Source organism: Teleopsis dalmanni, chromosome X (genome assembly GCF_002237135.1).
Source record: "Teleopsis dalmanni isolate 2A chromosome X, ASM223713v2, whole genome shotgun sequence".
NCBI lineage: Eukaryota > Metazoa > Arthropoda > Insecta > Diptera > Diopsidae > Teleopsis > Teleopsis dalmanni.
The window spans coordinates 101,388,726-101,399,914 of NC_051848.1; positions in this window are offsets into that span (position 1 = coordinate 101,388,726).

Sequence of the window (11,189 nt, forward strand, 5' to 3'; positions counted from 1 at the left end):
TCTATTTATTATATTTATTGAAATATTAAATAAAGGATCAAAATATTTATTTATTCACAACTATAACAAATGTATTTTATTTTAAAATAATAATAATATTGACTCAAAAGTCCACAAAAAAACTTTCAAATAAATTTATTATTTAGTTTTCAAATTTTTAAGAAAATAAATTAATTATATCTTAACGAAAAGTCATTTCTAAAGATTAAATAATGACAAATTTCAGAGATCTGTAAAAAACTAAATCTATTAATCTATTGACTAATTTCAATACTCGTAAAAGTTTTTATTCAAAAGTAATAAATACTTTCCAGAAGAAAAATGTTTCATTTGTTATAAAAATTGTTACAGGATTTACAGCCGATTTCTTTAATGGCAGAAAAACTTTAAGCTTAGTTGGCCTGACTTCAATATGTGAATATATTATTACTTTTAATCTGTCCAAAACTTAGAACTCATAAAAGTCTCATCGTACTCTATTTATCAGTGAATAGGCTGGATATTTTTAAAAGTTGTTTCTAAAAAAATTACTTCTTTTGAATAGGTATGACTTAGAATTACAAAAACTAGGAAAGATGTTAAAGGATTAATTAAACATCATTCTATTCCTTTAAAAACAGGAACAGGAACAGAAATAGAAATGGCATTTGTTATTATGTGTACAAAGTTATGGTAATGTAATAATTGACCCAGAACTATTTTCCAAAAGAGGTAAATATAATTTAGAAATGACAATTACTGACAAGCTCTGAATTATTGGTAGTGTTTTTCAGGCTAATTGGTGAACATTTTTTTTGTTGTTAAAGAATAAAAATTAAGAAAAAGAAATCACAATTTAATTTCACATTAGTTTTTATTTTTTTAATCCATATTTCGACTTTAGTCTAAAGCCAACATCACCAAACTGAACAATATATTAAAATACTAATCAACATACTAATACGCAATGGTGTACAAAAACATAAATGTATACATATATACATCCATTTATTATTCTATTTATTATATTTATTGAAATATTAAATAAAGGATCAAAATATTTATTTATTCACAACTATAACAAATGTATTTTATTTTAAAATAATAATAATATTGACCCAAAAGTCCACAAAAAAACTTTCAAATAAATTTATTATTTAGTTTTCAAATTTTTAAGAAAATAACTTAATTATATCTTAACGAAAAGTCATTTCTAAACATTAAATAATGACAAATTTCAGAGATCTGTAAAAAAGTAAATCTATTAATCTATTGACTAATTTCAATACCCGTAAAAATTTTTATTCAAAAGTAATAAATACTTTCCAGAAGAAAAATGTTTCATTTGCTATAAAAATTGTTACAGGAGCCGATTTCTTTAATGGCAGAAAAACTTGAAGCTTAGTTGGCCTGACTTCAATATGCGAATATATTATAACTTATAATCTGTCCAAAACTTAGAACTCATAAAAGACTCATCGTACTCTATCTATCAGTGAATCGGCTGGATATTTTTAAAAGTTGTTTCTAAAAAAATTACTCCTTTTGAATAGGTACGACTTAGAATTACAAAAACTAGGAAAGATGTTAAAGGATTAATTAAACTTCATTCTATTCCTTTAAAAACAGGAACAGGAACAGAAATAGAAATGGCATTTGTTATTATGTGTACAAAGTTATGGTAATGTAATAATTGACCCAGTACTGTTTTCCAAAAGAGGTAAATATAGTTTAGAAAAGACAATTACTGACAAGCTCTGAATTATTGGTAGTGTTTTTCAGGCTAATTGGTGAACATTTTTTTTGTTGTTAAAGAATAAAAATTAAGAAAAAGAAATCATAATTTAATTTCACATTAGTTTTTATTTTTTTAATCCATATTTCGACTTTAGTCTAAAGCCAATATCAGGAAACTGAACAATATATTAAAATACTAATCAACATACTAATACGCAATGGTGTACAAAAACATAAATGTATACATATATACATCCATTTATTATTCTATTTATTATATTTATTGAAATATTAAATAAAGGATCAAAATATTTATTTATTCACAACTATAACAAATGTATTTTATTTTAAAATAATAATAATATTGACCCAAAAGTCCACAAAAAAACTTTCAAATAAATTTATTATTTAGTTTTCAAATTTTTAAGAAAATAGCTTAATTATATCTTAACGAAAAGTCATTTCTAAACATTAAATAATGACAAATTTCAGAGATCTGTAAAAAACTAAATCTATTAATCTATTGACTAATTTCAATATTCGTAAAAGTTTTTATTCAAAAGTAATAAATACTTTCCAGAAGAAAAATGTTTCATTTGTTATAAAAATTGTTACAGGATTTACAGCCGATTTCTTTAATGGCAGAAAAACTTTAAGCTTAGTTGGCCTGACTTCAATATGTGAATATATTATTACTTTTAATCTGTCCAAAACTTAGAACTCATAAAAGACTCATCGTACTCTATTTATCAGTGAATAGGCTGGATATTTTTAAAAGTTGTTTTTAAAAAAATTACTCCTTTTGAATAGGTATGACTTAGAATTACAAAAACTAGGAAAGATGTTAAAGGATTAATTAAACTTCATTCTATTCCTTTAAAAACAGGAACAGGAAAAAAGTCCACAAAAAAACTTTCAAATAAATTTATTATTTAGTTTTCAAATTTTTAAGAAAATAACTTAATTATATCTTAACGAAAAGTCATTTCTAAAGATTAAATAATAACAAATTTCAGAGATCTGTAAAAAACTAAATCTATTAATCTATTGACTAATTTCAATACTCGTAAAAGTTTTTATTCAAAAGTAATAAATACTTTCCAGAAGAAAAATGTTTCATTTGTTATAAAAATTGTTACAGGATTTACAGCCGATTTCTTTAATGGCAGAAAAACTTGAAGCTTAGTTGGCCTGACTTCAATATGTGAATATATTATAACTTATAATCTGTCCAAAACTTAGAACTCATAAAAGACTCATCGTACTCTATTTATCAGTGAATAGGCTGGATATTTTTAAAGTTGTTTCTAAAAAAATTACTCCTTTTGAATAGGTATGACTTAGAATTACAAAAACTAGGAAAGATGTTAAAGGATTAATTAAACTTCATTCTATTCCTTTAAAAACAGGAACAGGAACAGAAATAGAAATGGCATTTGTTATTATGTGTACAAAGTTATGGTAATGTAATAGTTGACCCAGTACTGTTTTCCAAAAGAGGTAAATATAGTTTAGAAAAGACAATTACTGACAAGCTCTGAATTATTGGTAGTGTTTTTCAGGCTAATTGGTGAACATTTTTTTTGTTGTTAAAGAATAAAAATTAAGAAAAAGAAATCATAATTTAATTTCACATTAGTTTTTATTTTTTTAATCCATATTTCGACTTTAGTCTAAAGCCAATATCAGGAAACTGAACAATATATTAAAATACTAATCAACATACTAATACGCAATGGTATACAAAAACATAAATGTATACATATATACATTCATTTATTATTCTATTTATTATATTTATTGAAATATTAAATAAAAGATCAAAATATTTATTTATTCACAACTATAACAAATGTATTTTATTTTAAAATAATAATAATATTGACCCAAAAGTCCACAAAAAAACTTTCAAATATATTTATTATTTAGTTTTCAAATTTTTAAGAAAATAACTTAATTATATCTTAACGAAAAGTCATTTCTAAAGATTAAATAATGACAAATTTCAGAGATCTGTGAAAAACTAAATCTATTAATCTATTGACTAATTTCAATACTCGTAAAAGTTTTTATTCAAAAGTAATAAATACTTTCCAGAAGAAAAATGTTTCATTTGTTATAAAAATTGTTACAGGAGCCGATTTCTTTAATGGCAGAAAAACTTGAAGCTTAGTTGGCCTGACTTCAATATGTGAATATATTATTACTTTTAATCTGTCCAAAAGTTAGAACTCATAAAAGACTCATCGTACTCTATTTATCAGTGAATCGGCTGGATATTTTTAAAAGTTGTTTCTAAAAAAATTACTCCTTTTGAATAGGAATGACTTAGAATTACAAAAACTAGGAAAGATGTTAAGGGATTAATTAAACTTCATTCTATTCCTTTAAAAACAGGAACAGGAACAGAAATAGAAATGGCATTTGTTATTATGTGTACAAAGTTATGGTAATGTAATAGTTGACCCAATACTGTTTTCCAAAAGAGGTAAATATAGTTTAGAAATGACAATTACTGACAAGGTCTGAATTATTGGTAGTGTTTTTCAGACTAATTGGTGAACATTTTTTTTGTTGTTAAAGAATAAAAATTAAGAAAAAGAAATCACAATTTCATTTCACATTAGTTTTTATTTTTTTAATCCATATTTCGACTTTAGTCTAAAGCCAACATCAGGAAACTGAACAATATATTAAAATACTAATCAACATACTAATACGCAATGGTGTACAAAAACATAAATGTATACATATATACATTCATTTATTATTCTATTTATTATATTTATTGAAATATTAAATAAAAGATCAAAATATTTATTTATTCACAACTATAACAAATGTATTTTATTTTAAAATAATAATAATATTGACCCAAAAGTCCACAAAAAAACTTTCAAATAAATTTATTATTTAGTTTTCAAATTTTTAAGAAAATAACTTAATTATATCTTAACGAAAAGTCATTTCTAAAGATTAAATAATAACAAATTTCAGAGATCTGTAAAAAACTAAATCTATTAATCTATTGACTAATTTCAATACTCGTAAAAGTTTTTATTCAAAAGTAATAAATACTTTCCAGAAGAAAAATGTTTCATTTGTTATAAAAATTGTTACAGGAGCCGATTTCTTTAATGGAAGAAAAACTTGAAGCTTACTTCAATATGTGAATATAATATAACTTATAATCTGTCCAAAACTTAGAACTCATAAAAGACTCATCGTACTCTATTTATCAGTGAATAGGCTGGATATTTTTAAAGTTGTTTTTAAAAAAATTACTCCTTTTGAATAGGTATGACTTAGATTTACAAAAACTAGGAAAGATGTTAAAGGATTAATTAAACTTCATTCTATTCCTTTAAAAACAGGAACAGGAACAGAAATAGAAATGGCATTTGTTATTATGTGTACAAAGTTATGGTAATGTAATAGTTGACCCAGTACTGTTTTCCAAAAGAGGTAAATATAGTTTAAAAAAGACAATTACTGACAAGCTTTGAATTATTGGTAGTGTTTTTCAGGCTAATTGGTGAACATTTTTTTTGTTGTTAAAGAATAAAAATTAAGAAAAAGAAATCATAATTTAATTTCACATTAGTTTTTATTTTTTTAATCCATATTTCGACTTTAGTCTAAAGCCAATATCAGGAAACTGAACAATATATTAAAATACTAATCAACATACTAATACGCAATGGTATACAAAAACATAAATGTATACATATATAAATCCATTTATTATTCTATTTATTATATTTATTGAAATATTAAATAAATGATCAAAATATTTATTTATTCACAACTATAACAAATGTATTTTATTTTAAAATAATAATAATATTGACCCAAAAGTCCACAAAAAAACTTTCAAATAAATTTATTATTTAGTTTTCAAATTTTTAAGAAAATAGCTTAATTATATCTTAACGAAAAGTCATTTCTAAACATTAAATAATGACAAATTTCAGAGATCTGTAAAAAACTAAATCTATTAATCTATTGACTAATTTCAATACTCGTAAAAGTTTTTATTCAAAGTAATAAATACTTTCCAGAAGAAAAATGTTTCATTTGTTATAAAAATTGTTACAGGATTTACAGCCGATTTCTTTAATGGCAGAAAAACTTTAAGCTTAGTTGGCCTGACTTCAATATGTGAATATATTATTACTTTTAATCTGTCCAAAACTTAGAACTCATAAAAGACTCATCGTACTCTATTTATCAGTGAATCGGCTGGATATTTTTAAAAGTTGTTTCTAAAAAAATTACTCCTTTTGAATAGGTATGACTTAGAATTACAAAAACTAGGAAAGATGTTAAGGGATTAATTAAACTTCATTCTATTCTTTCAAAAACAGGAACAGAAATAGAAATGGCATTTGTTATTATGTGTACAAAGTTATGGTAATGTAATAGTTGACCCAGTACTGTTTTCCAAAAGAGGTAAATATAGTTTAGAAAAGACAATTACTGACAAGGTCTGAATTATTGGTAGTGTTTTTCAGACTAATTGGTGAACATTTTTTTGTTGTTAAAGAATAAAAATTAAGAAAAAGAAATCACAATTTCATTTCACATTAGTTTTTATTTTTTTAATCCATATTTCGACTTTAGTCTAAAGCCAACATCAGGAAACTGAACAATATATTAAAATACTAATCAACATACTAGTACGCAATGGTGTACAAAAACATAAATGTATACATATATACATCCATTTATTATTCTATTTATTATATTTATTGAAATATTAAATAAAGGATCAAAATATTTATTTATTCACAACTATAACAAAGGTATTTTATTTTAAAATAATAATAATATTGACCCAAAAGTCCACAAAAAACTTTCAAATAAATTTATTATTTATTTTTCAAATTTTTAAGAAAATAACTTAATTATATCTTAACGAAAAGTCATTTCTAAACATTAAATAATGACAAATTTCAGAGATCTGTAAAAAACTAAATCTATTAATCTATTGACTAATTTCAATATCCGTAAAAGTTTTTATTCAAAAGTAATAAATACTTTCCAGAAGAAAAATGTTTCATTTGTTATAAAAATTGTTACAGGAGCCGATTTCTTTAATGGCAGAAAAACTTTAAGCTTAGTTGGCCTGACTTCAATATGTGAATATATTATAACTTATAATCTGTCCAAAACTTAGAACTCATAAAAGACTCATCGTACTCTATTTATCAGTGAATCGGCTGGATATTTTTAAAAGTTGTTTCTAAAAAAATTACTCCTTTTGAATAGGTATGACTTAGAATTACAAAAACTAGGAAAGATGTTAAGGGATTAATTAAACTTCATTCTATTTTTTTAAAAACAGGAACAGAAATAGAAATGGCATTTGTTATTATGTGTACTAAGTTATGGTAATGTAATAATTGACCCAGAACTATTTTCCAAAAGAGGTAAATATAGTTTAGAAAAGACAATTACTGACAAGGTCTGAATTATTGGTAGTGTTTTTCAGACTAATTGGTGAACATTTTTTTTGTTGTTAAAGAATAAAAATTAAGAAAAAGAAATCACAATTTCATTTCACATTAGTTTTTATTTTTTTAATCCATATTTCGACTTTAGTCTAAAGCCAACATCAGGAAACTGAACAATATATTAAAATACTAATCAACATACTAATACGCAATGGTGTACAAAAACATAAATGTATACCATTTATTATCCTATTTATTATATTTATTGAAATATTAAATAAAGAATCAAAATATTTATTTATTCACAACTATAACAAATGTATTTTATTTTAAAATAATAATAATATTGACCCAAAAGTCCACAAAAAAACTTTCAAATAAATTTATTATTTAGTTTTCAAATTTTTAAGAAAATAACTTAATTATATCTTAACGAAAAGTCATTTCTAAACATTAAATAATGACAAATTTCAGAGATCTGTGAAAAACTAAATCTATTAATCTATTGACTAATTTTAATACTCGTAAAAGTTTTTATTCAAAAGTAATAAATACTTTCCAGAAGAAAAATGTTTCATTTGTTATAAAAATTGTTACAGGAGCCGATTTCTTTAATGGAAGAAAAACTTGAAGCTTACTTCAATATGTGAATATAATATAACTTATAATCTGTCCAAAACTTAGAACTCATAAAAGACTCATCGTACTCTATTTATCAGTGAATCGGCTGGATATTTTAAAAGTTGTTTTTAAAAAAATTACTCCTTTTGAATAGGTATGACTTAGAATTACAAAAACTAGGAAAGATGTTAAGGGATTAATTAAACTTCATTCCATTCCTTTAAAAACAGGAACAGGAACAGAAATAGAAATGGCATTTGTTATTATGTGTACAAAGTTATGGTAATGTAATAGTTGACCCAGTACTGTTTTCCAAAAGAGGTAAATATAGTTTAGAAAAGACAATTACTGACAAGGTCTGAATTATTGGTAGTGTTTTTCAGACTAATTGGTGAACATTTTTTTGTTGTTAAAGAATAAAAATTAAGAAAAAGAAATCACAATTTCATTTCACATTAGTTTTTATTTTTTTAATCCATATTTCGACTTTAGTCTAAAGCCAACATCAGGAAACTGAACAATATATTAAAATACTAATCAACATACTAATACGCAATGGTGTACAAAAACATAAATGTATACATATATACATCCATTTATTATTCTATTTATTATATTTATTGAAATATTAAATAAAGGATCAAAATATTTATTTATTCACAACTATAACAAATGTATTTTATTTTAAAATAATAATAATATTGACCCAAAAGTCCACAAAAAAACTTTCAAATAAATTTATTATTTAGTTTTCAAATTTTTAAGAAAATAACTTAATTATATCTTAACGAAAAGTCATTTCTAAAGATTAAATAATGACAAATTTCAGAGATCTGTGAAAAACTAAATCTATTAATCTACTGACTAATTTCAATACTCGTAAAAGTTTTTATTCAAAAGTAATAAATACTTTCCAGAAGAAAAATGTTTCATTTGTTATAAAAATTGTTACAGGATTTACAGCCGATTTCTTTAATGGCAGAAAAACTTTAAGCTTAGTTGGCCTGACTTCAATATGTGAATATATTATTACTTTTAATCTGTCCAAAACTTAGAACTCATAAAAGTCTCATCGTACTCTATTTATCAGTGAATAGGCTGGATATTTTTAAAAGTTGTTTCTAAAAAAATTACTTCTTTTGAATAGGTATGACTTAGAATTACAAAAACTAGGAAAGATGTTAAAGGATTAATTAAACATCATTCTATTCCTTTAAAAACAGGAACAGGAACAGAAATAGAAATGGCATTTGTTATTATGTGTACAAAGTTATGGTAATGTAATAATTGACCCAGAACTATTTTCCAAAAGAGGTAAATATAATTTAGAAATGACAATTACTGACAAGCTCTGAATTATTGGTAGTGTTTTTCAGGCTAATTGGTGAACATTTTTTTTGTTGTTAAAGAATAAAAATTAAGAAAAAGAAATCACAATTTAATTTCACATTAGTTTTTATTTTTTTAATCCATATTTCGACTTTAGTCTAAAGCCAACATCAGGAAACTGAACAATATATTAAAATACTAATCAACATATTAATACGTAATGGTGAACAAAAGCATATATGTATACATATGTACATACATTTATTATTCTATTCTTTATATTTATTGAAATATTAAATAAAAGATCAAAATATTTATTTATTCACAACTATAACAAATGTATTTTATTTTAAAATAGTAATAATATTGACCCAAAAGTCCACAAAAAGACTTTCAAATAAATTTATTATTTATTTAAAATTTTTAAGAAAATAACTTAATTATATCTTAACGAAAAGTCATTTCTAAACATTAAATAATGACAAATTTCAGAGATCTGTAAAAAACTAAATCTATTAATCTATTGACTAATTTCAATACCCGTAAAAGTTTTTATTCAAAAGTAATAAATACTTTCCAGAAGAAAAATGTTTCATTTGTTATAAAAATTGTTACAGGATTTACAGCCGATTTCTTTAATGGCAGAAAAACTTGAAGCTTAGTTGGCCTGACTTCAATATGTGAATATAATATAACTTATAATCTGTCCAAAACTTAGAACTCATAAAAGACTCATCGTACTCTATTTATCAGTGAATCGGCTGGATATTTTTAAAAGTTGTTTCTAAAAAAATTACTCCTTTTGAATAGGTATGACTTAGAATTACAAAAACTAGGAAAGATGTTAAGGGATTAATTAAACTTCATTCTATTCTTTCAAAAACAGGAACAGAAATAGAAATGGCATTTGTTATTATGTGTACAAAGTTATGGTAATGTAATAGTTGACCCAGTACTGTTTTCCAAAAGAGTTAAATATAGTTTAGAAAAGACAATTACTGACAAGGTCTGAATTATTGGTAGTGTTTTTCAGGCTAATTGGTGAACATTTTTTTTGTTGTTAAAGAATAAAAATTAAGAAAAAGAAATCACAATTTAATTTCACATTAGTTTTTATTTTTTTAATCCATATTTCGACTTTAGTCTAAAGCTAATATCAGGAAACTGAACAATATATTAAAATACTAATCAACATACAATGGCAATGGTAACATAAATGTATACAGATATACATCATTTTATATTCATTATATAATGATGAAATTTAAATAAAACATCAAAATAGTATTTACACAACCATAACAAATGTATTTTATTTTAAAATAATAATAATATTGACCCAAAAGTCCACAAAAAAACTTTCAAATAAATTTATTATTTAGTTTTCAAATTTTTAAGAAAATAACTTAATTATATCTTAACGAAAAGTCATTTCTAAAGATTAAATAATAAAAAATTTCAGAGATCTGTAAAAAAGTAAATCTATTAATCTATTGACTAATTTCAATACTCGTAAAAGTTTTTATTCAAAAGTAATAAATACTTTCCAGAAGAAAAATGTTTCATTTGTTATAAAAATTGTTACAGGAGCCGATTTCTTTAATGGAAGAAAAACTTAAAGCTTACTTCAATATGTGAATATAATATAACTTATAATCTGTCCAAAACTTAGAACTCATAAAAGACTCATCGTACTCTATTTATCAGTGAATAGACTGGATATTTTTAAAGTTGTTTCTAAAAAAATTACTCCTTTTGAATAGGTATGACTTAGAATTACAAAAACTAGGAAAGATGTTAAAGGATTAATTAAACTTCATTCTATTCCTTTAAAAACAGGAACAGGAACAGAAATAGAAATAGAATTTGTTATTATGTGTACAAAGTTATGGTAATGTAATAGTTGACCCAGTACTGTTTTCCAAAAGAGGTAAATATAGTTTAGAAAAGACAATTACTGACAAGCTCTGTATTATTGGTAGTGTTTTTCAGGCTAATTGGTGAACATTTTTTTTGTTGTTAAAGAATAAAAATTAAGAAAAAGAAATCACAATTTAATTTCAACAT